At 36.1% G+C, this 27,637-nt stretch overlaps 1 long non-coding RNA gene across 1 annotated transcript; it reads left to right on the top strand.

Annotated features, from left to right (window-relative positions):
* Positions 1 to 638: 638 nt before the first annotated feature.
* LOC120502501 lies at positions 639 to 26,812 on the top strand. The gene is made up of 3 exons (XR_005627533.1): positions 639 to 693; positions 19,308 to 19,401; positions 26,716 to 26,812. It is a non-coding gene; the product is annotated as an uncharacterized LOC120502501 (long non-coding RNA).
* The last annotated feature ends 825 nt before the right edge of the window (positions 26,813 to 27,637 follow it).

Genomic DNA, 27,637 nt, shown 5'->3' with positions numbered 1-27,637 from the left:
AGTTCAGTGCAGAGCTTCATGCTTTCATTTTAAACTATATAAGGAGAATGCAAATATAGGCAACTAATGTTGAGGCAAATAAACAGCTTCAAACACTTTCTGAAATGATTCAGAAAGTTTCTGTGCAGTTACCAAATACCTATGGCTGTATGATAGCATCCTTTGTAAAAAAAATATAACTTTTTAGTTATAGCTTCAGCCCAAAGCTTCTCAGTAATAGCAGAATAATTACTGGAAAAAATTGTAAGCAGTTGCTGCCTCTCAATATTAACGTTTGAATTCTTGTTCTCATTGTACCTTTCCAGAATGTGTGTGTAACCTACATGTGGTACAAAAGCATAACTTAAATCAATGCCAGCAAGTTTGCCCAAAGCTTATAAACATCAAGTGAAAAAAATAGAATGTTTTAAATATGTGAAAACAGTAAACTGTTTAACTCATAAAAACATCTGGAGCCAACACAGTTTGGAACATCCTTTATATTTTCATGTATGGGCTACTATTTGCATTCACTTTGTGTTTCTTGGTTTTGCTGGTGGGTCGTTTTTTAACTTGCCATTTATGGGGAAGGAGATCGTGTAAAATTGACCCGAACGAACCAGTGTACAATTCCTCCTCTTCAGGACTTTTGTAGTCTTTCTGATTTCTTACGTTGGAGACTGAAAGAACCACCTTCCTGAATATTTACAGAATGTAAGTAGGATTCTTGTCAGCTCTTTCTAGTGTGTGGTTTGCATATTTGCAATATGCCTATTACAGTAAAATCAGATAAGTCATACTTGGGAACCACCATTTCAGTGATATAAATTGTCATAACTTTGCTGAAGTCAGCAAAAGGATGGCAATTTACACCATTTAAGAATATTTTCCTTACTGTCAAAGGGAAAGCTTACAAATATGAATTCAGTTTCTTTTAGCCAAAGTTTTTATTGTACCCAAGAGCCTACCAAACAAGAGGACAAAGTTTTATTCTGCTGTAATTATGATCAGTTCGTATTTTTCCATGGCAATTTGGTCAATGCAGGCATCATTTAACCTTAGAGTCAATCCAGATTCACAACAGATGTATATTTATTTTCAGCCTTTTCCTTTTTCCTAAATTTTTGCCAGTTTAACTCCCTCTGAAGCAATATAATTCGTTTCTCTTGGTACCTGTGCTGCAATATAAACCCACAGATATAAGCAGCAATAAAGTCTGGGGATTATGCATCATTTTAGAGATGCTTGAATGCCTTAACTGAAAATCCTAGCAAAGAAAATGAATAATTGTTCACTGACTAGTCAAAAATACTGAATCCCTGACTAGTTAAAATTGACAATAATCACATTTACCATTCTAAACCTATGGTGTACCAGTATCTTTACAATATTTCGTCATAAAAACTTTTTCTTTTTTTCTGAGAAATTGCACTACCACAATGTGTACCTCAAAATTTTAACATTGCATTTCTGTGGTGTACTTCCATTTCACTCTCTATAGCACTTACATGTGCCATGGTTTAACACTTATCAGACACAATTTTTGCTTTAAAGACAACTACAGATCTGTAAAAACTTTTAAGCCTGACTTCATATTTTTAGCTACTTCTCCGACATACATATGGCTTCTGTTCTTATTTTCATGATCTCCAAGCATTACAAATTTTAAAGCTATGCCAGCAATTTAGTATACTACAGAAAAGTTGTGCTGAGCCATGAGGGCCTCACTGAAAATGATTTACAAGTTTGCATTACATCATTAAAAGTTATTCGAATTGCCAGCCCACTGTAACCAGTAAAATATCTTATGCTTCCTATTTAATTTAAATAAATTGATGAAATATTACAATTCTGAATGCACGTGAGGCTTCACACCTGAACTATGATGTTTCAGGAATGCTTTTAGAATTTGGGAAACTATGCATTTCACTTGCTATGGGAAACTTGCATTTCACATTAGATACCTAAAATCCCAGAAGTTATATTCAAGACTTTGGGGTGTGTTTGTTTAAATAAATAATTTATTTGAAAATGGAACCCTCTTGCACAATACTATTTGTTTCCCAATCTGCATGTTGCATTGCAATTTAACATTTTTTTTATTCTTTCTAGTATTATCTCCACTTAAGAATACTTGGACTAGAAAACAGCTATGACTGTTTGCTTTGTAGGTCACTTTAATAATACATATCTTTCATTTGTATTTAGAAATGTACGCAAAATGCATATGCAGGCAAGTCAATAATGCCTGAAAAATATGTTTTCCATTTTGCTGTCTCCAGATCTTGACAATTACACGCTACACACAGTCCATTTTCCTCACAAAAATACTAATCATAGAGGGAAAAAAATGGCTTAAATTTTACACTTTAATTATTTTATTCACATTGTGGATTTTGATCTGTATATGTATTTAAAAGGCATTTCACTGGATGGCTTAAATTTTACACTTTAATCATTTTATTGTTTGATACAATTCACATTGTGGATTTTGATCTGTATATGTATTTAAAAGGCATTTCACTGGAGTTCCCATTGAAAATACAGACACTGTTGTGCATGAAAAAAAGGTGAAGGGCATTTTTATCATTCTATATTTTTAACAATTCTTGCTTCTAACTGTGTTGCAAAATTAATATTGTGCTGATTGTACTTCAAGTCTGAGTCACCCAGAATAAAAAATACAGATGATTGAAAACTTTGAGCATCAGAAGATTTAAGCTGTGACTTACATCCATTTACTGGGTAAATACACAGTATGCTTACAGTAACAAGACCGAAATAGAGACAAAAACATACCACATATCTGAAATATTTATTGTCTCCTGGCTGACATTTCCAAGCCCTTGCAGGACCAGCAGCAGGGAGCATATTTCATAATTTTGCCTCCATCACTGGGAGAGTGATAAGTCACTAATTTTTGTCATGTCTTTCACCCATTAATGAATATAATACGACTACAGTGTTTGTTCTTTGCTCAGGAGAGAGAAAAAGACACATGGGCGTGTATCTATGCAGCAAGAATAAATAATTACAAAATCTCTAGGTTTTAATAGCTGCTGGGATTATGTTATTTACTTTGCAGGTGTGTTTGCTATGATTTATAGTGTGATGAGCTTTAGACTTGGAGCAGCAACCCCTAACCCGCGAGTATTCGGAACAGAAAGATATTCTCTGCCCTGCAGATCTCAGTGTCTATTCATTCTGCCAGTTTCACATGGGAGTAATCCTGTGTTTTACAGAGTCCTATTTGTCTTCATGGTGATTTGCTTGACTAGAAACATTTTCAGGATTGCAACATTAATTAATAATAGGTGTAGGAAACAAAGACTTAAAAATTGCTAATGCGTAGCAGCATTATGCACCCCAAAGTCTAATGTCAGATAATGCTAACAGATACTTGATAGGAGAAATGAAATATGAAATATAATTTGTTTGGAATTATTATTTTAGACTAAACTTGGGACATTTTTAGACACAGATATTTTGTCTTGTGAAAGAATAAGAAGAATTAAAAAAAACCCCAACAAATAAGCTAGACTTCCCTAAAAAATACATGCCAAGAAGTGCTTAACTTGCAGATAAAGTCTCAAAGATTCAGGAAACTATTCTAAGGCATCAGTGACACTAAAAAAGCATTGGTAAGTTCTTAAATGTCATGAAGAAGGATCCAAAGAGACATACCTTGAAAATTACACCTTCCAAAGCCGTGTTTGCATAAACTAATTTTTTATTTCCCCAAAACAGAACGCAGCTCTACTGATGAGCTGTAAATATATGAAACTACTTGTTGAAATAAACCTTTCCAAGATATTTGTGCTTGTCATGCTTTATTGAGCATCCCACTTGCATGTCCTTTGATACAATGTGATAGATCTCAGGTTGGTTTCAATAAAGTATTCCAGAAAGAGACTTAGGCACTTTCACACCAACTAAGTTTACATATTGGACTCTGATGCACCAAATCACTTTAAGTAGCCACTTTCCTCTCTTCTTTGATGCATTTTCATACATTTAGTTTAAATTAGATGCCCACAATAAAAGTGTGAAGTCCATTTATTTGTATCCTTTTTTTTCCAAATGAAAAATGTCTAGCACTGTGGGCTCAGTGAAGGTCAGCTGTAAAAAGAGGTGTATTATTTGGCACACTTTTCAGCTGACTGAGACACATGCAATGTACAGTACGTGGGGACAGTCTGGATTTGTGCAATTCCCTCATAGGTAATTTGTCCATGAACTTTAAGCATTTGTACATTTGAGCTGTAGAACGTATCACTTAGGGATTTAGATTTTATTTAATAACCCAAGTATATTTCAATACAAGATGGTAAACTAAAAATATTTTCCATTTCACTGTTTCAAAAAAAGCCATGTGCAAAAGAACACAACAAAACGAAATTAACTCATAACATATGCAACTCTTACTTGTGCAAGAGCGGTATATGCCCCTAAATCCAGACTGCAGCATCTGGAGGCATAGCATGTCTCTAATGGAAGAGAAAGGCACGAGACATGTCAGCTTCTTGGCTGTGTTACTCTAGAAGTCGTGCCTTTTCCTTCTCAGTACCCAATGCAACTCCGATTAAAACTAATAAAACAGACACTATCCAGGTAAACTGCCTTTGAAGCATTTTGCCTTTTTTGTCTCACTAATGTAGGCAATGTCTCACTAATTGTAGGCAATAAGTTTAAGCTGAGATAGGTATTTATTATTTAAAAGTAAAAAAAAAGTAAAAAACTTCTTACATAAACTCCTTTTGCTTGAAACAATGAAGTTTGAATCAAAACTAATATCCCATGATGTGAATTGTATGTTTTTAGTGCATCCAAATCTACACATTCCCATTTGTAGAAACAAGTTATGCTGTTACTTAGATGACTTGAAGTGCCTCTTTATTATTACTGCATTTTTACCCCTAGTAGTATTAGAGATAATGTATTCTTCACATACTTTTCCTATTGTCATCAGCTTGGTGGAGACTCTGAAAACATTTTAAAGAAACAACTCACCCTTAAACTGTTTTACAACAAGAACTGTCTTCATACTTGACTTTCAGGAAGTGCTGAGTCTCTTTTTCCCCAACGACCTCACAGGATCAATTTCTTTGTTAGACTGTAATAGCAATTTTTAAAAGTGCAGGGAAGCTTAGATACTATTCTTTGTGATTACAAAAAAAAAAAAAAATCATTTAAACAACCAACACTACTGAAAATTGTATTTTGAAACAAGCCTGATGGAGAAAATATTTTACGAACTGATTTTCAAATTTTTATTGCCCTAAAACTGTTAAATGATCTGCTATAGAAGTTGAGATGTCTAATTTTAAATGCTCTTTCCTTGTTATTTTTATCAGCTGGTCTCTGATATATTTATAGCAAGCGAGGAGGAACGTATGTCTATCTATTGTAGTTACTCTTATTTGCAGAAAATACAAGTAGGAACAGCAAAACTGTTGTTACAAAGCTACTAAACTTGAAAATCCCATTATGAACAGCATGCTGGATGTATAAATACACATATGTGTATGCTGAAAGAGGGTTTTCAGCCATGCAAAAGTGCAAGCTTACCTCCAGGCTCAAATATTTACTGTACGATTAAAATAAATTAGGTTAGTGCCCACTGTCTTTTAATAACAGGGAGAGTTATTAGATGGATTATATTAAAATAGAAGCCTCACATAAAATCAAATGAATGCACAAAAATCTCTTTGCACAGATTACCAGAGAAAGTTCCGACTTTGCTTCCTAGCAGAGAAAAATGTTTGGGAATGTATCTAATCTAACACACCCTATAAAACTGTACAGTAGTCCCTAGTACAACACTGAGCTACATGGAAGACAGCGTCACATCCCCGAGCAAAATTCCAAGATTCCTGTGATCTAATACTGCCTGTTTAATTTCCAAATGGTGAAGCTATATATCCATTTTGGTAAGTGGGTAGATAGACTTCTCTTATACATCTACATTAATTTCATTACGTATGACCCCCTGCAGCTGTGGTAATGAGCCTTTTTTAAAAACATACCTTGACTTGATGATGAGAATATTTGGATCTAAAAATAAGTCACATATTTAATTTCTAATATGGAAGGCATGGCATGTATCCAGAGGTTCTGGCAATAAGTTTATACTGTACAATTTGTAGTCAATCAGACTTTCCCAAATGAAGTTCCATAAATATGAACATACATTGCTCATTTGTTTTCTTTTCTGCATTTTTTTTTAAGTTTCCTTTATTGGTATCATAATAGTATGACCCAAATATAAGGAAAAAAACCCCATATCGTATTAAACACAGGAATACGCTTTCACAGTCGTTTATTGTGCATAGCTAGTAAACATTTCCTGGCAAACAATTTAGAGAGTCCATAAATTCCACCCTAACGCTACTTCCGTAGCTAGATGCAGTGCACCGTACACGAGGGTATTAGCTCAGTCTCTCTCATCCGGAATGGGTGGATTGGAATTGAAAAATCCCCACCCCCCCATTATAGCACCATATGTCTCGAAAGTCTATCCTCTCTCAGGGCAAACGGCTCCTCTCAGATCCGCCTGATGGATCACGACTGAAGCGCTGCTGTCCCTCGCTATTTCATCTAACAGCATTTCTGAAGTAGCTATCGGGACAGCACAACGAGCCAAGCATCCCTTTGGCATTAGTGGCAGTTCCCCACGCAGAGAATATCAAGGATATGGAATAGCAGAGGGAAAATCTACCACACCATGCCAATTTGTACGGAAAATTTGATCCTCAAGCTAGAGGCAGGGAAAAGAAGAAAGCCTCTCATTTCAGCAAATTGAGCAGTGCTTATGACTCCCGGGTTCCTTATGTAACTAGTTAACCAGTGTTAGTAGACCAGCTTTGCAGCATCTTCAGAGAAACTGAGTCTATAAGAATTTCAAACAATTTTCTCTAGATGTCTTATTGAGGTGTTTATAGATTGAGGGATTACTAGGGGAACAGTTTATCCATAAAAATTTTGGTGGATTTGATTTCTGCTCAATATTTTTCAGATCTTTTTGTGTGCTCATCAATTTATAACAAGAAAAAATCCCTTCAAATAATACTCAAATGTTTGAAGGGATTTGTGTGAGGTGATTATGTTAAGATGAAGTTCATATCGTTATTTGAGAAGACTAAGCAGACATATTTCCACCAGTTTATGCACTTTTTACAGGTATACATTAATATCATTCATGTTACAGGTATTATTTCCAGATTATTTTGGATTGAAAACAAAGACTTAGCAAAAATCTGGACTCTTTCCAAGTTTCCAAAATCATCTCAAAAGCTCAAAGGAATTCAGTCACTCTGTCAAAGTCCTGCTTTGTGATTTTTAATTTTACAGTATACAGTGTTAAAATCTCTTCCCTGTACACCTTGAATCAGAATCTGAGTAAGGATGGTATGGTAACAGAGGGCAGAAAGGTTTTATTTCACTGGGCATGCAAGTTTTTTTGATTTTTAGCTCCCTGGTTTTAAATTCTCTTTCATTGATTCCAATTGAATGGAACCACTATTAAAGAAATAGTCCTCTTCTTGGTTAACAACTTCATTATATATCTTTGATAGTCCATGCAAACCCCTTGGGGTTCTATTATGTGAAAACCCAAAAATTTTGGAATAAAAAGTATGATGGGTTTTTGCAGCTTTTGAAACTAATTAAAATTACCAGGACTTCAAGGCTCAAGAATTTTAGACTTTTTCATGTGTTCTTTGCCCAGTGCTCAACAGTAGGCATTGCACAACTATCCACCATTGTCTGGCTACTCATCTTTACAACCTCCCTGTACTTCCTCCTTTTAGCTCCAAGGCACCGAGTTCAGCCACGAGTCCTTCAGGGGTACTCTGAAGAGAAGTAGTTTGTGGTCTGCAATTTGCTCAACTTATTGTCTAATGATAAAGCCCCTAATTCTTTTCCTGGACCAGGACCTCTGCCAGCTTCCTTTCATTGTGCATATGGGCAAACAGAGCTAGAAGAAAGATAACGCTGAGCTTGTTCAGCAGAACTCCAGCAATCATTTTCTCTTTTATGTTTTCAGTGAATCTGATTGCTGGCAAAAGCTGCCAGAAAAAGACAAGTCTGATCAGAAAGAGCATAAGTAGAGAAAGTCCAGTTTCCCAAAGATGTAGCCTCAAGGACTATTCTTTACTGGTGGTAGGGTGTATTAGTCCCCAGGCCTCCCCCAAATCAGTCTGAACGTACCCTAATAACTCTTTTGGTGTGAATTCTTGTCTGATTGGTACAATACGCTATTTTCTCATATTTAACATTACACTCATGCAGGGTTGCATGGAGTTTTCCTTGACTCTCCTCATGGTAAAGAATACCAATAACAAATTAAATTCATGTGTTTTATGTACATTAAATAGTAGGAAATAAATCTGTGTAGAAAATGTAGCTAGTTCCTGTGTTTGCAGAGACTCTCTGGATTTATTGCATTGAAGCCAAATCTATTGTTAATCCATTTAATACTGATTTTATTCCCCAAATATGTTTGGTGTTTCCTTTCCGAACTGACATATCGTGTCTGAAAAAGTCAGTATTGTACATTCATAAGGTACTGGCAAAAAAATTGCTGAAAACAGGTAATATATTATTGTTTTCTTGCTGATAAAATATGTAAAATCTCACCAAATAAGTTTGGATGGTGACTGGTTGAATTAGAAGTAACATATTAATAGGATTTCTGTAGAGATCTTTGCCCTTTTGTGTCAGGTTCTGTGCACTGAACAGAGAGCTTTTCATCTAAATAGGCAAGATAAAGGGCCAAAGAAATTAAATTACAAGGCAGCTATACTTAAAATTAGAAATGTCTACTGTAGATATTTACTTCAGGTCTGTCGTTAAGAATACTCTGCTTGTGACACAAATAGAAATGCAGTATTGCTTTTTAAAAATTTTTCTGCGGAATCACGTAAAAAGAATTGGGAGATGAATTCCCTGAAAGCATTCTTATGTAATAATACCATTTTTAATAGGTTTCACCCTCTTTAAGAATAGGATTAAATCAGGATGAGGTAATTGAGTGTTATGGTCCAGTTAACAAACTTTAGCATGAGGCTAGTGGCAAGTTAAATCATTATAATATGGAACAGAGTTTTATGAAGAAAACTACTGGAAGTCTAACAGTTTGAGTGCTACTGACTTCAAAGAGCCCAGAACCTCAGACCTGATTTCCAGAATTTTATAATTTATTATAATTGTAGCTGCATTTTCAGTATGTTTTGTATTTCTGCTTAAAGCATTGAAGTGAGCAATCTGCATATGTTACTGCAAATAAACAGAGGCTATGAGAGAACGCTGTGACTCCAAGTTAACATTTTACTCCTAACAAAAAAACCCAAACTGCTTCTGTGTGTTAAATCTTTCGCACCTCTCAGTAACTGTGTCAGTATTTTTAAAACCACACTTACTTTGAAGCAATGATCCAAACCGTAGTTGAACCAGGCTGACATTTTATATCTCACTTTATATGCCTTATTTTAAAGATTCTCACTGCTGTCAAAATTAAATAAAAAATTTTAAATGTCTGGGTTTCTTTCATATCCGTCATGAAGCACCTTAGTAAGGAAAAATGCTTATGAGGTATGGAGTTGTATTAACATAAACTGGAAACCTCAGAGTATCCATAACAAAATATTAGCTGCATTAAACAAATCAAAAAATGACAATTTCTCTAACTGCATCCAGAGGAATTCTCTACTAGACCTCAGTCTAGTGACAGAGCAAACAGAGAATAAAAAAAATAATTGCTTATGTGCATGTGCACATATCTAAAACTTGATTATATTTGTTATGAGAAAACAAATTAAAGTCTAATATTTATATGTATTGATATAAGAAAATTGGCTTTTGCAAATTTGATAGTGAGGGTGAAACTGTTATTTGAAGAATGTATTAAAGGAAATACTTGACTAAAAACTTCAGTCTGCTAAATGCATTGTAAAAGACATGTCATAGTGATAATGGAGGAACAACCTTCTACTCTTTTGTTGAAAATAAGACGACATTTCATTTGAATGCAACTACTAGGAAAAAAAAATACCAAAAACAAAAACGAGGTGCAGGGGAAATGTACCAAATAACATAAAATAGAAGCTGGGAATTACAAGGCATTTTAAGTCAAATATTACAGAGAGAAAATAGAGATTAAGACAATATGAAGACATTTTGAAATTTTATTCTGCACAAAAAACCTTAAAAAATTTTTTGCTCCATTACTAAGTGGAAATTACTGGGACTTTTTGTAAGAACATTTAAAAAACAAAAGTGTTCTTGAATACTTTTCTTCTGCATTTTGGGGAAAAGTCAAATGATGTATTCATATCAGATGAGTATGATGCTCTGTTTCAGTAGTTGCACAGGAGAATGTTAAATAGCAGCTAATAAAACTAGACATTCTTAAAATCTGTAGACCTCAATAATTTTCACGGAGGTATTTTAATACATTTGGCAGAGAAGTCTGCATGGTTAGTGAGGATTTTTACTGTGTCTTGGAGAACTAGGGAGATTCAAGAGAACTATACAAAAATTTTTGTGAATAGTTAAATAGAATAAATGTGATGACCTAAATGTCTGTAAGGATTTCAACCACACATTGATCTCAAGCAAAATAAGGAAGAGTTTCTAGGAATATTAATTCATTTTAATCAAAGCAGTGAGAACAAAATTTTCTGGAAAATCATCTTGCCAAAGTGAACTTGATATCATTTAATAGGAGTATAAATTTGGTAGGATAAAGGTAACTTTAGAACTATTAAATATGTAGAGGAATATTGGAAAGTGCTTTACTTTTTAATCATAATATTTTGATAAAAATATTAAAATCAACATTGCACTTATTAAATAGAATCAAATCTCAGTCTCAAGCATGTAGCAAGTGGGAAAAAGTGATCATTTATTTTAACGATGATCCACAGTTGCATGACCATGTCATTTTTTTTTCTACTGGTGACGCTCCTATCAGTTCTAAAAAATATATTTATTTAATTTTTATTTATTCCATTTGAAATTATTGGAAGATTAATAAATAAAGAGTAAGCCAAGTCACTGTGAACTCAGATTGCTCAGGAAGCTGGCCACATTTAAATAAATAGTAAATTTCGATCCAGGGAAATGTATGACTCTGCCCTATTAGCAAAGGCTGTGCCACTGCTACAGGGTAAAGACCCTGCCCACAGACTGAAGGCAGCTAGAAAAAGCCTGGAGAGCAGATAATCGGTGCCAAGAGCTGTGAGCACAAGAGGGTAGACACGAATCTGAAACAACCAAAGAGCACATCACCAGAGAAACATACAACATGGTTGTGTTACCTCTGTCCTTGGCACAGATGCAACCTGTTCTGGAAACACTGTGCCCACAATTCAAGAGGGGTTGTTGAAAAATTGGAAAAGGTTCAGAGGAAAGCAACAAGAATGATGAAAGGAGTGGAAAACATTCCTTGTAATGAAAGACGCAAGGAGCTCAATCTATTTAGGTTATCAGAGAGATGTTTAAAAGGCTACTTGATCACAGCTTATAAATAACTCTGTGAGAAACAGAAATCTGATAACACTAGAGTTTTCAGTCTGGTGACAAAGGTGCAACAGAAGCCAGTGGTAAGAAGATGTAGTTGGAGACACACACTGGAAGGCTTAAATCAAGATGTATCATTTTTTTCTGTTAAAATCACACACATACGCACACGCAAAAAAGGGTAATTCAGAAAAGTTCTGGTGCTCTTTTCACAGTGGGGGCACACTGAGTAGATGACCATAATAGCCTTTTAGTTTTATAGGCCATGAATCTACAGCTTCAATTGCAGGCTTCTCTGCTTCGTATTTTCTTACGCCATCACTGGGCAGATCCAACCAGTGCAAACTTAATCGGAACCAGGTGGAGCCTGCTTTTTGCAGCACAAGGGAGCTTCCCCCTGAAGCAACAATGGATAAGACCAGGATTTGACTGGACCAAAGGAATGAATACAGTATGAAGAGCGTGCATCTATCATATTGGCACCTACCCTTTCTAGGTTTTGCAAAAAACATTGATATTTGAGTGAGTATAAAACACAGTCTTGGGAGGTGAATTATGGCAACTTTTATGATAAGTGATTTTAACACATATGCGCACCTTATCGGCTCCAAAGAAATAAAAGGAAATAGAGGATTACACACGGTGCACTGCTTAAGCAAGGCAGAGTATGGGAAAGAGAGCAAAATCATTTTGCCTGGCATTTGTTCTTCTGAGAGCCGTGCAGGTCCGAAAACTTTCCTTCGACCACAGAAGTTTTTGAATTAACTTTGTTGTTGGGAGAGACTGCAGGAGGAGGTGGAGCAACAAAGGAAAGAGAAATGCTAACGGAAAAAACACATATAAACAACATACCATATGTAGGACACTCACCATATGCCAGCCTCACTTTTTTCCTCTCTCTCTAATGTGGTCTAATAATTCCAGCAATCTAGAGGGTAATTCACACTGTCTACTTCAGGCATCTGATTTAGGTCCTTTGAATTGCAGCAGTTCCCCCCTTGCCTACAGCCCCCCGGCACCTCTGTCTCCCTGCCAGCTACGCAGGGCAGTACAAACACCTAGGTTTACTTCTTAAAACTCTGCCTAAGTTAGATATCTAAGTTAGCCTAAAGCTGTGGTGTAAATATCACTCTTTCCTATTAAATTTAAAAAGAAAAAAAGAAAAGGAAAAAATTATTGCTATGGAAAAAATTACTTGTTTAAAGTGCAAGGATATAAAAGCGCAGGAAAGTTTACAAATTCAAGGCCAGCTCCTTAGCTGGTACGGCTCATATACCAGCATTCAAATAAACAGGCTGACTTCCATTCGCCCTGGCAAAAGTGCAACCTTCAAGCTGGTTTTGCAAACCTAGTCAGCCACCTGATTCTGTTGGGCAAAGAACATACGTTTTCATAAATTACAGAAAAGAAAGTTTTACAATGTAAGTCCGTTAAAAAACACAAACCCCCTCAAAGAGAAAAAAACTAAAAAGAAAACTTTGTGTAGGAAATGGCAGCTACTGCAGTCTGCAGAAAGCACTACTCTTATAAAAGCAGAGAAAAAGTGGTGAGACACCAGCATCAGACTCAAGGATTGTAAATAATATACTTTTCTGAAAAAATATCTACTACCCTTCCTAGAGAAAGTGTTATTTTATTTACAGAACCCCCAAACATTCCAAATGCTTTGCTGCCCCATTTTAGCTTTACGATTACTTCATTTTTTTTCGTGTGGTACTGCAGCAAGCCGAAGTAAGCAAAGCATGTGGATCTCAGCTCCACACAAAGCTAGACAATTCACAACAGCAGAAAGGCAACTTTGCATAAATGTTGTTGAAAGACAGTGAAGAGAGAAGAGGAAATTCTGCATCTTTAATGCAAGGTTTTTAATGCTTATATATATCAAACTGCTCTGTATACTCCTGGAACCTTTCTGTTAAAATGTCTCTAACTCTAGGGACACATTCTACGAGGCAGTTATGCACCATTTAAATGTGAAAAATGCACACTTTACTTGGAAAAAGATGTGTGATGTGAAGTGTTTTTAAGAATAATTGAATGATTTTGTGATTCATTAAATGCTTTTTCCTCAGCAAGCAAGTAATGGCTTTTCCACTAAGCACCCAAAAGGTGAAAAGTCAAACTGTTAGAAGGAGTAAAGGGTCCTTAGGAAGATGATAATTTACAGTGTTTTTTGTTCTATTTCTTATCTCTTTTTTATTCCAAGAGGAACAGAAAAAGAATGAGGGGGGAGAAAGCAAATGATTACATGTAAGAAATTAAAAAGATTGAATGATGGGGACAAAACTATATGTGGCAGTTGTCTATTCTTCAGTTTAAAAGAAAACAGAAAAATTGTGACACCTATGGTTTACTGAGTATGGCTTCACATACATATTCCTGCTGAGACCATGGGATCAGTTCTTTTATGGGAGTGAAAAAAGAACTGTTTTCATATACCCAGTATATCTTGAAGCCAAAGTGTAAATCTTCAGTTTCTTCCCCTTCCTATTTTTTTTTCCTTTAAAAAATAATAAAAATCTAGGGAAACAATGCACACCTTGACTCCTGCAAAAAAGATCTCTGGCACAATCACAAGACGCCTGCTTAAGTAATACCCAAAAGGTAACTCCATGCATTCCACTGGCCAGAAATAATTCACAGCACGATGGATCCACAAGAAAGTCAATAGCATATTATAACACTCTTAGGGGAGCTATAGCTGTAAGAGCAATGTGAGGCAATGCCTTAGCATGAACTATCACTTTATATATGTGCTGTATACATGAGTATGAATTATATTACAGCATTTGACACGCTATGGCTTTTGATCTACTGTGACTCGAGACCTCTGTCCTATTGTGACCTTTATGCCTAAACCTGTAGGGAATAGTTCAAACAATAGAACATACATGATAGATAACCCTTAGATAGGATAAAAGCGTATAACTATTATGAGCACTCATGGTCAGGGCAATAGCTAGTCAAAGACTGCCAAAGGTTAGGAAGATACTTCCCCTGGGAAATGACAATATGAATTTTCCTGCACCTTCCTCTGGGGCATCTGGAGCCAAGGATACTAGCTTAGATGGACCTCTGGTTTGATTAGGTATGGCAGTTCTAATATTTCTGTGAACATATGATAGTGTGGAAAAATACAGCTTTTACAGTTAATAGAAATGCTGCATAAGACAGGAAGGAGGCTTTGAACAATGATAAAATCCTTGTGATCTTTCAGCTGAAAAGCCAGTTGAACTTTGTGTAGATTCTGTTTCCACCCAAATCAACTGTGATTTCGTGCTGATTTCAGTAGGACCAAAAGAAAAACTGCAAAGAAGCCCCAGACACTGTTTTGTACGGGAGAGCACTCAGATGCCACAAGAAACTATATTTTATTTTTAATTTAAAAATAAAAATCCCTGTGGACCTGGGGTCTCATGAGATTTTCCAGAAAGCAAGGGTTGCACTTACTTCCTTCTACAGAAGGGAGAATTTGAAGAAAATCTTTTACAGCTCATGTGTGTCAGCCTCTGCTCTGTTTTTTACCAGCTCTTATTCGTTTAGTCTGTTCCAGCAGCTTCCAGCTGCAGTCTTGGACTCCAAAGACTGGCTTCCTGATCTTCAGCTACCTTGCTCCACAGAGCAGTCCAGGGACCAGGCATTCAAATGCAATTAAATTGCTCTCCAAAAGAAAGCTGGAGAGCAAGAAATAGTGTTGGCATGCTGCAGAAAAGCAGGAAGACAAAGAATCAACTGACAGCCTATATAGCATGAGTCTGGAGTCTTTGGCTAAAATGTGGAATTATACTGCATCTTGGAAAAAAAGTATGGTCAAAAAGAGCAGGCATGGAATGAAGGTATTCTTAAGGCCTTGGCATACAAAGTTTTCTCAACATCTGGATATAGACACATTGGTAAACTTTAACTATAAATTGCATTTTTAATAATATTGTCATAACCTTAAGACATGAATTCACTTTATTTTTATAAAACGTAGAAGTTATAGCTTGCCTTTGTCAGGTGTACATGTGAATTTATTTAATTAAACTGATTTTAAACCAAACAAGCAGAAAACTGTTTTTTGGATACATTTTGAGTTTTGCTAAGACCACATGTATTTCAGTACAGCCCTCATTAATTAGTTTAAGCAAAACAGCTCACTGAAACTGTATCCAGGCTCCACAGATGAGGATTTATATTCATTCAAAAAAATCTATTTAAAAATCAAGGAGATGCAGACTGGTAGGGCAAGGTCCTGTCACCCCAGCTGGACTGAACCTCAGCTCTGAGGGGACTCTGCTGGTGCATCCCTCTGCCCAAAGGGCTTGGACAGTGGTCACTGTTCAGCAGGGGATGTCTGCAGCTGCCACCTGCCTCTCTGCCCGCTTGCCCGGCTGTAGATGGGGAGGTGCTTCTGGAGCAGTACAAAGAATTTGCAGTGGGGAAAAAGCATTGTGGGACAGAAAGATAATGTATTAAACAAGGCCTAGAGATTGGCAAACCGCCATTTATGGCAGAAAATGCACACATGCACAAGCTATTAGTAGTCTCTCCTTCACATAGTGGAATATATGACCCGGTGCAGCCAAGTCTCAGATGACACCTGTTACCTACACCTGCCCTTGTATGTGGATATTCCTGATGTGCCACTCTTGATATGCCAGGGGTGGTGTACAATGGTGTTTGAAACTGAGACATTGCACATGACAAGTTGGATGGACAAGTTTTGCTGTTGTCTCCTCTCCTCTTACAGGGGCTAGATACAAAGCTTGCCAACTTTCTCTGTCTTAAAACTAATTAAAACAGTATTAAACAAGCTAGACAAACTGTAAGTAAAATGTTATTAATTGAAATATTTCTGTTTCCAGGAGCAGAACTTGTTGTGCTGGCTAAGTAATACAGCAGGCATTAGTGGTAAAAAGATTCAGCAACCTGAACTGAGATTCACCTGTGTAACTTAAACCATTTGTAGCCTAAAGACAAAATGAAAACTTATAGTTGGAAGAAGGAGGTACTTCCAAGCACAGCTCATCTGCCTTATTGCAGATGCCTGCTTTGCATAAGATTGAGCCATTCTCTAAGCCCCTGTGACTCAATCTCCAAACAGCTCTTGGTAGCTCAAAGAGACAACTAAGACACCAGCTCTCTCTGCTCCACTAAAGGAGTCACCAGAGCCCCCAGAAAAGAAAATATTTCTCTCACTGTTGCACTGAAATAAACCAAATCTATAAATATGTGTATTGTCATTATGCCCTATTGATAATCTAGCTAAGGGACTAAACAGTACTATCATCTACATATGTATTTAAAAAACACATGCCTTGTAAAATAATAGGCTGTCAGCAGTTCATGCCAATCTATTTAGCATGAACAGAGACAGAGATGCATTATAGGTAGAAAGCTGACACCAGTGGAGTTTCTATTTCCCCTATGACACTGAGCACGAACCTTGCCTCCAGACCCTTTGTCTTCACACTTCTCTGACACTGTTCCTTTCCCTGTGTTCCTTTTGTCTCTCTGCTTGTCAAACTGTTGCTCAGACACCTGCATTTTTTATACATTTCCTACCCAGTGCTTTGGAACAGTGCATTTTTGATCTCACAGATGTATGAACTGAGACATTGTATTGAGTTTACAGGGAAAAAAAGGCAAATACATATTCAGAATAAAATAAAATATCACAAGCTGTTTCCTGAAAAGTATCTACTCTGTGCAAATAGAGATTTTATTTTTTCAAGACAAAGCAAAAAAATTCCTTCACACCTGAAAACCATGATTTATTCTATTTGAATAAAAATTATTTTTTTTAATACAAAGCAATGTACATAGCATTAAAGCAAAATAGCATGTTTTGATGATATGTAAAAGAAAGCTAAAGAAACAAGGGCTATGATTCACAAAACTGAGGTGGGACCCACACTCTTAAACAGGGGTGGAATTCATGCTGGGTGAGAAGTGTGTTCAGTTCCCTTTTCTTCATGTTAATAGAACATAAACCTGTATTAGCCTAGTCCAATGCCTCCTCTTAAAAATTCTTTTGTACTGACGGACAACAAGGCAGACAATCTGATACCAAATACCTAGAAACAAGAGACCTATGGATCGATGCAGGTCCAAACATTGGTTCTGCAGAAAATGATTAAAAGCTAAAATAAACAGTAAAGTTAGTGGATAAAAAACCTGAAATGACAGAGGGGATTCCTTCAATAAAAGGAAAAAGTTAGAGCTTGTTTCTTTACATGGTCATTCACGAAAGCTGTTAAAAAAGCCCTAAAGTGCTTGTAATAAAAAACAAGGTCTTCAGATCTTAATTAGTTGAAGAGACACGACAATTAAATGGCTAATTCTAAAAGAGAAAGGAGGTCCCAGAACAGTATAATAAATGCCTATGGAATGATGAGTGGTATGATAAGGGTAAATAAGGAATGACATTTTCTCCTCCAGTTTAGGAACTAGTGAGAATGAAATAAAGGGAGTAGGTACCAGCTTCCAAATTAACTGAGAGCGGTAGTTCTTCATACAAATTGAACAACAGAAGCTGTTGGATGCTAGAAGTTTGCCAAGGTCACCAGCTAAACTCGTGTCTATAACCAGTGACTTAAACATGAGACAACACTGTTAATGAGAGTCCCTGAGCCACAATGTTGGAGTTTTTTTGAAATACTAAATGTATTTGTTTGGTCTTTTCTCTTGCCTTCTTCTTGAACTTCTTTCTTTTGCTGTCCATTTGCGTGGTGTGTTACCAACCTGCAGAATCTCTGCAGCACTGTTTCTCTCAGGGCAGAAAAGGTAGTGGATATCTCTCAGGAAGAGTTAAATTATTAGTCCAGGTACATCACAGGTGAACACTGCTATGGTAGAGTAGGGTTTAGCTTAATTTTTTTAAGCATAGTGCTTATAAAGCCAAGGTTGTAAATTCAATCCCTGTATGGGATATTCATTGAAGAGCTGAACTTGATGATCCTTGTGAGTCCCTTCTAACTCAGAATATTCTGTATCACTTGTATGGCTGCTTTAAATCCAGGAGGAATGTGAGCTCATTTCCATAATGCTGCACATCCAGAGCTACTCTGACCCAGCTCAGGTGACTCAAAGGCATTTTTCTTATTCTGGATGATACTCATAAACTATTAAAAAGAGTGTATATGTACTAGTCTAGTCCACACTGAGTCTAGCTGCCATTGCAGAGGAGAGAGCAGTGATGCAAGACCGAAGGCCTTGAAAGGCTCTACTTCCAAATACTGACATTGCACATAGGAAGGAATACCCCAGGGCTGGTGCTCTAACCCAGCCTAGGGACTGTCCCCAGCAGTACAGGACACTGGGAAAATCTTTCCAGCAGGAACCTCAATCTCAGGCCTCATTTCCATGAGCTGGTCAGGATGGGTTTGTGCTGTTTTCACTACTATCCTGTCACTCTTGGGCATTACATGATTCCCTATATTCATTTATGTATTGTGAATAATCTTGAATATTTCAGACATTTTGATGTGAGATTATAGGAAGTTGGTGACTTAGACTTCTCATTTTTCCTAGTCCCATTTACCTTTGAATGATGATAATCCGAAAGTTGTTTCAATATTTAAGAAGCAATTTTATGTGTGGAAGAAAGGGTACTTTTCCTAAGAACAGCTGAGACAGGATTTTACTTTAAATTTTTTTTTAAAAAGCATTTCTACTTGTCTGACCAGTGTAGCTGATTCTAAGATCACATGCAGGGAAATAGCAGAGTGCCACAAGCACTACATTTTACACTATGTAAATGCTCCCAAAATGGAGGAAGTGGAAGTGATTAATTAAGTGAGAAGCTTTTGTTATGATTCTTTTAGGTTTTAAGGGTAAAAAATTGAGAATGGATCTCCTTAGAGAGGAAGGAGAGAGAATGGCACATCTAAAGGATGCAATCTATCATCCTAAACATTGGTAAGTGACATTTCCTTAGGCAGCTGACGGCTAAATATGTCTAGGTTTTTCAACTTGTGCTAGTAGAAGAAAGAAGGAGTCTTATGCCCTCATTTTTTTTTAAAAAGAATAGCTACAATTCAGTGAGCATAATCTGGTACACAAGTTTCTTGTAGAGTTGTACTAACACGCTCATCTACATAGCATTTTCTTTCCTGTGTGCATATTTTGAAAGGAAAGTATTTTTGGTTTGCTTGTTTCGTGTATGGGTTTTATGGTTTTTTTTAAGAAGTCTGTGGTGTATTAGAAAGCATCATGTGCACAGAGGAACTGCAGCCCTTCCTGTAAATTCAGCAAACTGGTTTATGCTGAAAGCAACCCCTGAATGATTTACCTTTTTCACAAAGAGAGGTGAAGAGAAGGAGAGGGGTGGGAAAACAACAGATTTTTTAAATTATATTAACACTCACTACCTGCAAAAGCATTTGTAGAGAGTTACCCAAATCTCCTGTGGGCATTTCAGCACAAGTCCAATACAGAAATATACCAGAAAGGAATGACTAGTTGATTGGGCTACAGGCCAATCTCAGCTACAACTGTATGGTATCATAAAACACCTTGGCCCCTTCCACAAGAAGAAATAATCAAGTCTCCATGATACTGTATTCCTGAGGAATGTGGTTTTTCCAGATAAATTTCATTTTCTGAGTCACTGTTAATTTTCTTCAGGCCTACATACATTTCACATTCCTGTTAAGGCAACACCTTAAGAAAGTATTGAGATGGTCAGAAAGCAATAGGAAAAGAATGCTAACAGCAATTACTTCCTCTAAAAGACACCCACGGTTGCTTGGGTGTTTTAAAAATGTGACAGGTTAGATTCAGCCAGGAGGCTCAGTGAGCCAACCAACACTCTCCTTGGTTTCCTCTCCAGAGCAGAGCCAGGAGATCCCCAGACATGTCCCGCCAGCAGCTCACACCACTGCCTCCCTGTCCTCTTCAAGACTCTGTCCAGCTGGGAATGAATATAGTGTCTTGTTACTGAAGTTATTGCTTTAAGACTCACCACTATTGACAAGTCAGTAAAAATCCCTTCCCATGACTTATTCTAAAAACAGAAATTTATTAAAAAAACATCCCAAACAACTATATATTGCTACATAAAATTGTTGCACGAATTATTTTAATTAAGTGATTAAGAATGGGCACAATATTATCTCCATGTGTTATTAGAATGCACAGCAGTAGTTCAATGCTTACAATGATTTACACTTGTGTTGGAATATTATTCATGAATTGGGAATTTAAAATACCACTCAAACGTGCCTTCACACAGTTGGCCAAATAAAGCAAAGTTGTTCAACAAGGGACTTCTGTGTTAGAGACCTTGAAAATAATGGCTTAACAGTATGCTAACTTGTTGAAAAGAATCTCATCAGAGGTCTGTCCAGCTATGACATGTTATGGATTTACTTTGGACTGAGCCAATGGGCTGAGGTGTGCCACCGAGATGAAGGAATCCAACTTGAAAGATATATATGTCTGTTTTAAGTAGGAATGTTCATTCATTAGCTCACTGCTCCATTCACTAAGCTGTGTGCAAACGTCTGCACCAATGAATGATTCAACACAGACGCCTTTAAAGCACCACGCAGCAGCAACAACCAAGACTCATCCTGACTCTCCTGGTGAGACAAGGAAGCAATTTCTTCCTGGTTGCACTGGGAGCCTTGAAAAGGAAGAATACAGGCTATACTGCAAAAAAAAAAAAAATCTTTAACCAAATGTAATAAACATTAATATTCTCACAATCCTCCCACACATCTTCAATGTTATGAATTTATTCTGGGGGAGCAAGGGATAGAAGAGGTGAGTCGTTTTGAGGTGCAGGCTGAGCAAAACTGTCCAGAACAGCAGCTCCAGGGGCCACTGAAATAATATACAAGCTTTCACAGTGCAAAGTATGCTAAAGTGGGTCATACAGTATATTTCCAGATGTTCTCACCCCCAGTATTTTCTAATGATATAGATGAAATCCATAAAGACTTCCTGTATGAGGCTACAACTGTGTAAAAAATGAATAAAACCTGTGCAGAATAATTTATAAGGATGTAAAAACAGAGCAAGTAAACAAATAAACAAAATCACACAGTTCCAGTATTTAGAAGTGAAATTGGTAAATTTTCAGGGTTAATTAAATAATTTATAAAAGCTCACAGAAAGCCTTTTTTTTTTTCCATCTGGAAAGTTTCCAAGCTCAAAAAATATTCTGACTAGAAGAAAAAGTTTAACAAATACTAAACACTGGCAGAAGAAGCACAAGAGGAAACAGAGAAAAGACCAAGCAATATAAATGGTCAAAACTCTCAGGTAAAGTACAGTGAAATGACTGCCTTCTTGGAGAAGCCTTCAATTTGTCATCGTCGAAGTAATAAAGTGTCTGTAATGAAGATTGTCAAGCAGTCATTTTTGTAATCAGTCCAAGAAGCACATATGTGTTTTAATAAGTGGGCTTGAAATATAAACAGGGGCGTTTTCTCAAAATGAAGCAGAGCATAAACCATATATGGTTTAGGTCACTGGAGAGAAGCCTGCCTGCTTCAGTAGAGAAGATAATGCATCAGATAACATTATGTACCAATTTGAGCCAACAGTTGTACTTTGGCCCATATGTGTGGAGCACAAAATATAATGCACATTTGAATCTATGGGCCTTCCCAAAGATTGCTAGATGACACTAGAGGATTTATGTTTCTTAAATTAATACATGTGCCATTGCTGCTTTATAAGGCGCTTTCTCATCACAGACCTAAATGCCTTCTGTTTGAGAAAAACCAAACCAAACCGACAAAACAAAACCAACCAATCAGACAAAAAATCCAAAACCAAAACCTAAAACCACCAACCAACCAAAAGAAGAAAACCAAACCTCAAAGTGTTAATACCTGTAGTCTTTCCTTGCTCTGTTGTAGCTGTTAATATACACATTTAGCAGTGGAGTAGACTGAAGTGCCTGTGGAGAACCTGTGTTAAGAAGGACAGAAGATCATAAACACATATGTGATACATTTGTATAAGGTTTTTTTTTTCTGTCAGACTCATCTGCACTCCAGCTCTTTTTAGAATAGCTGAAATAAAACTTTCTGTGCCTCCTTGGTGCATATGACCATATCTAAAACTCTGCAATTTTTGCAGTGTTCACAGAGTTTGATTTACTTACTTTAAAATTAATTCAAACTCATTAATCAGTACAAATTACACAACAAATTAGACTGTACTGTATTGTACTTAGCAAAAAATTACTTGAATTGTACAGAGTAAGGAAGTTAAGGGCAGGCTAAGTATCAGAAATACGGTCTTTTAATTGTTAGCAAAGCATTAAAACCAGCAATACTTTCTTCCCTTATTTAATATAATTTTCCCATCCCATTGTGTTTTTTATTGTGATACTGGTATTTATAGCACATTAGTGTTTTCCTTTTCAGCCCCATGTATACCCTAGTTGCATTTTTCTGGCTGATTTTATACCCATGAGATACCTTTTAGTCTTCTAACTTGACCTGCTATACAAACTATAGACCAAGGCACAGCAATTTCTGCATCAGCTGTACTATCTGTTCTACCCTGCATATCTTTTTGGGAGATATGTTACATCTCAGTTAAAGAACTGCAACAGATGGAAAATTCAGCACATTGCTGGGTAAGAATTTGTTCCAAACATTAGCTACTATCACTTGATATTTGTGTTCTGTTTCCAGCTCAGAATTGTCAAAATTAAATTTCCAGCAGTTCCATCTGCAACATTAATTGGATTATGATCAAGTTACAAAAATAACCAAATATTAAAAATCAACTTTAGATACCTTGTAAGACTTCATTTGTAACAAAACTGGTCAAGAAAATAATTTCAATGAATGGCCTTACAGATTATGGTGAAGTCTCCTTCTAGCCTTGAGTAAACTGGGTTTCTTCAGTTTCTCAGGATGAAGCACATTTCCCAGACCTCATACCTTTCTTGCAGTTTTCTTCTGAGCCCCTTCTAGCTTGTAAAGGTCCTTGACAAAGCATAAATGCTAGAACTGGACAGAGTATTCCAGGAATGTTCTCACTAATGACATACACAGATGGAGTATCACCATCTCCATCCGTATGCCATTGGTTAGACATAAAAGGGTTGCATCTTACATTTTAATCACAGATTTCTTCTTGCAGCTTACCTTCAAATTAGTATTTAAGTGTTTTCTAGAGGACTCAGATTTCCCAATCATAATTGCTATGTAAATTCTTTTTCCTTTGGTCTGTTTTGATCACAGAAAAATATTGTGTTTTAATGAATTTATTGCAATGAGCACTCCAGACTAGCTCATACTATCACCATCATGAATTGTTCATCAAATGATTTTGTCACTTGTAAGTTTTTTTATTGATATCTGACATTTTCCAGACGTTGCTAAAGATGCTGCATGGCATTGGATAAAGAACAGGTCTTCACAGGACCATGCTAGAAATATTTTCCCTTCCGTGACTATACCTCATCTATACTTATTTCTTTACTACCTCCATTTTAGTCAGTCTTTTGTATGATTTTTAACAGATTTTTCTTTTAAAATATTGGCATTAATTAAGTTTTCTTCAATTTCCCCAGCATTCTGTAATTAAAAAAATACCAGTACACTGAAATAAACTACCGTAGCTTGCATCAAATCTATTGTCTGATCCTGCCTATTTGAAAAAAAAAAAAAAAAACCATCCAGCATTATTTCTAGCTACTGATGGGGTGTAAAATTCTTCTCATTAGCTTTAAGGTAGAAACAGATCTTCCTGCCTTTTCTGACAAAAGAGATATGAATGAGCAAATCTGCCTTTTGCCTATTGTGATCCATGTTTTTACTATCCTTGCTGAGAACAGGATATAAACCATTACCAAGATCTCACTTTTTCTTTATATACTTCATGTATTGTTTCTTATTTCCCTCCATCCTCTGCAGAGTTTTTTAAAGATATTTTCAGCTTCCTGTATCAATTGTCCATATTTCCCCAGAGTCAGTTTTAAATTCATTGCTATTACTCTTGTTTTTAGTTGTATGAATTTTTATTTCTGACTTCATTTTCCCCTCAACCAACAGAATATTTTTAGGTTAAAGATGCCTGTTAAGAATTGCAAAGTAATGTGTCTTTTCACACTGAATTTATCAAATCTGAATTATATTTCATATTTTCATGTGTAAGTGTTTCCTGACATAATTTTGCTCACAGTTTTTCTCAGCCTTGGGAAAACAGTTTTCTAAAAGGCAAAATATATACATTACTAGTAAAGTACTGCCAAGGCAGATATTGGCAAAGTATACAGATGTTTCTGATGGGAAAAAACTAACAATCTTGCTCTTCCTTTCCACAAAATACACATCAAAATAAAGTTAATTCCAGACATACTCTGGGTTGCTGGGGTTTCTTTTACTCACCAAATTAAATTAATAATGTTTGGCTTGATTTTCAAATAAACATTAAGCAGTTTAATTCATTGCTGGCAGTGATTTATCCAAAGGAAAGCTGTAGAGTGCTTTAGAAGTTAACCATAAACTCTAGATCTTTTAGCCTGCTCAAACTCATGTCCTCTGAGATCTCAGAAAAGTTCCTTTGTCTCTCTGTGCCTCAGTTTCCCACCAGGAAGACTGCAATAACAGTTTTCTAAAATAGACACATATTATGTACATATGCACAAAATTATGTGATGCCCAGGAAAGTATGCTGAGAAAAACATGTAAGTATCTCTGATTATAAAAAACCCCACTTAATGGACCCATAATAAGACTAAGTCCAAAACCATCCTAAAACTGTATAACTGTATCTAGTGTTCCTTTGCTATTTCCTTTTTGGAAAATACAATTTGGAAAGGGCAATTGTGCCTCTGTTCCACTTCAGAAGTTCTGAACTATTTTTTTTTTAAATTTTGAAATTTAATTTTTAATTTTGAAATTAAATATTGCATACATATTCAATTTTTAATTTCCTTTCCTTGTATATTAAAAATCTCAAATTAGGAAAAAATTGCTTAGTATTTTCTATGTTTTTTTAAAGGTTGTATTAGTAGCATGATTCATTCAGGCATCTTTAGATTTTTTGACTTTTCAGTGAATGGCACAAAAACAAGCTTAGTGTGGTGCTGTCTGAATCTCTAGCTGAAGCAAAGAGTTCGTATAGGTAGCAGGTGACAGCCTTGTTAAATAGGCTGAAGAACAGAACTTAGTTCTTTCAAAAGCAGTAGTGCACTGGGATTAGATTCACTTAGAATTAACAGCCCAGTAATGATTTATGTGCTTTGACAAAAAAGAATGATCACTCAGGGCCCTACTGATACTGTCTCTTGGAGATTAACCAGTGGAACTGAAAAGAAAATATATATTTTTAGAGAAAAGAAAAATAGTCACTGCAAATGTGAAACTTGAAGGCTGCTACAAGCTTTAAATTCCTCCGTTTTGTAGCTGATCTGACAAACAATTTGGTCTTTACACATTTAATAAAACTGCATGTAAGACAGTGATTAATTGTTTTGCTCAGGCCAGCAAAGTTGTTTCCTTCATTGCTGCTCCCGATGCAACTTGCTCACATTTAGGTCTCACATCATGATCTCAAAATATTTTTTCCTTTACAAAGAGAGAACATTTATAGATACATCTGATATACAAACATTTCAGTTTTGAAAGGAAAAATTCTGAGTAATTTCCCACCGATTATTACTTAATTCAATTCAGATCAGAATATGTATAATCTACTTCTAAAATACACAAGTTCAAACCCAAACATCTTAGACCTTAGCAGCTGATCCAGATTTTGAATGCTGAAGTGCTAGAATTTCTGTTCCAGCTTGAGGTTATAGGCAACAAAGTACTGAGAACTTCAGTTCACAGGGGGTTCTTGTGTATGTATGTGTGTGTACACCTAATTTTCACAGATTAAATAAAAATTAACTTATAGAATCAGGAATTTGATTACAAATATCTACACTTATGGATTTTTCTGCTCAGCTAAAAACACCTTATTAATTTTAGTTCACTAAAACACAACCCAGCTGTAACTTGACCCATTTTGAGTAGCTATACTTAAAACCGGTGTTATGCTTTCAGTACTAAAGACTGATAACTTGATAGCTCCCCAGGGTTTGTTGGTTACAGTTTAAGTACAGAGTTGACATTACATGCTATTTTTCTGAAAATCCCAGCAGTGATATTACGACTGAGATACCAGTAATTGAAGATATAGTCAAAGATTGTTAGAGTGTGGATATCTTCAAACATACAGTATCATTCACTAACCTGCAATTTCACTCATTTTCAGGTCTTTTCACTCTTATGAAAATGGAACTGTAAAACCAAAAGAAAACAGCAGTTCAGAATTACCCTCTGGGCCAAGACAAAACCAGCCTGGATTCTCTCACCCTTACTCACAGTGAGCAGTAGGTTACTCTGCGAATAGGTCTCATTATTTAAATATGAATAAAGGTCATCTAATCTGGTGCTCAGGGATTATATAATAATTTTTATCGGTATTTTCTCAACATTTTAGAAAATATGCACAACTCACTCATTCTGGTTTCGCGTTTGAGAAGCTGGAGCAGAGCTAGATCAAATGAGTTATCCTATACCCTTCAACAAGGTAAAGGAAGCCAAAAATATAACCTCATTTATTTTCTGAATGGATTTCCACGGAACAGGGTAGCATTCTATTAGATTTTTTCTGTTTCTGCACCATTTCCAGAAAGCTCTATTTCTAAGAAAATATGTCTACTGTATCTGTTTTTATTAGCAATTTTTAGACCATCACTGGATGCAAGCAATGATTCCTGTCTGATCCCAACAAACTCTTATTCCAAATGCAGAAGAAAAAAATTATCACAGGTAGCAAATCTATGACACTGAATGATTTAAGGCTTTCATGCAGATTAATGGAGTGTTTTATTCTATTTCCCAGAATTTATGTGTTTGTTTTCTCATAATAAAGGAAGTTTCTAGCTTCTGGTTGTGAAGATAGCCTTGACAATGTAAACCAACATACTTTCATCTTGTTGAGTCTTCATCCTCACCAGCTAAAACAATAGCATCAAGCAAGTTAACTTCCCCCATTCATCTTGCCAGGGTGTCAACCTTGAAGCAAAACATGCACACTTAAGTACCAGCACAGTTAACCAATTCAGTGCTTATTATCAGATTAGAAATTACTAATCAGCGTAATTAGACAGTAGGCAAGAAAAAATTGAACA

The sequence above is a fragment of the Passer montanus genome, unplaced genomic scaffold, assembly GCF_014805655.1.
Source record: "Passer montanus isolate IOZ18808 unplaced genomic scaffold, ASM1480565v1 scaffold10, whole genome shotgun sequence".
NCBI classification, from domain to species: domain Eukaryota; kingdom Metazoa; phylum Chordata; class Aves; order Passeriformes; family Passeridae; genus Passer; species Passer montanus.
This window is presented reverse-complemented; position numbering and strand designations above follow the sequence as displayed.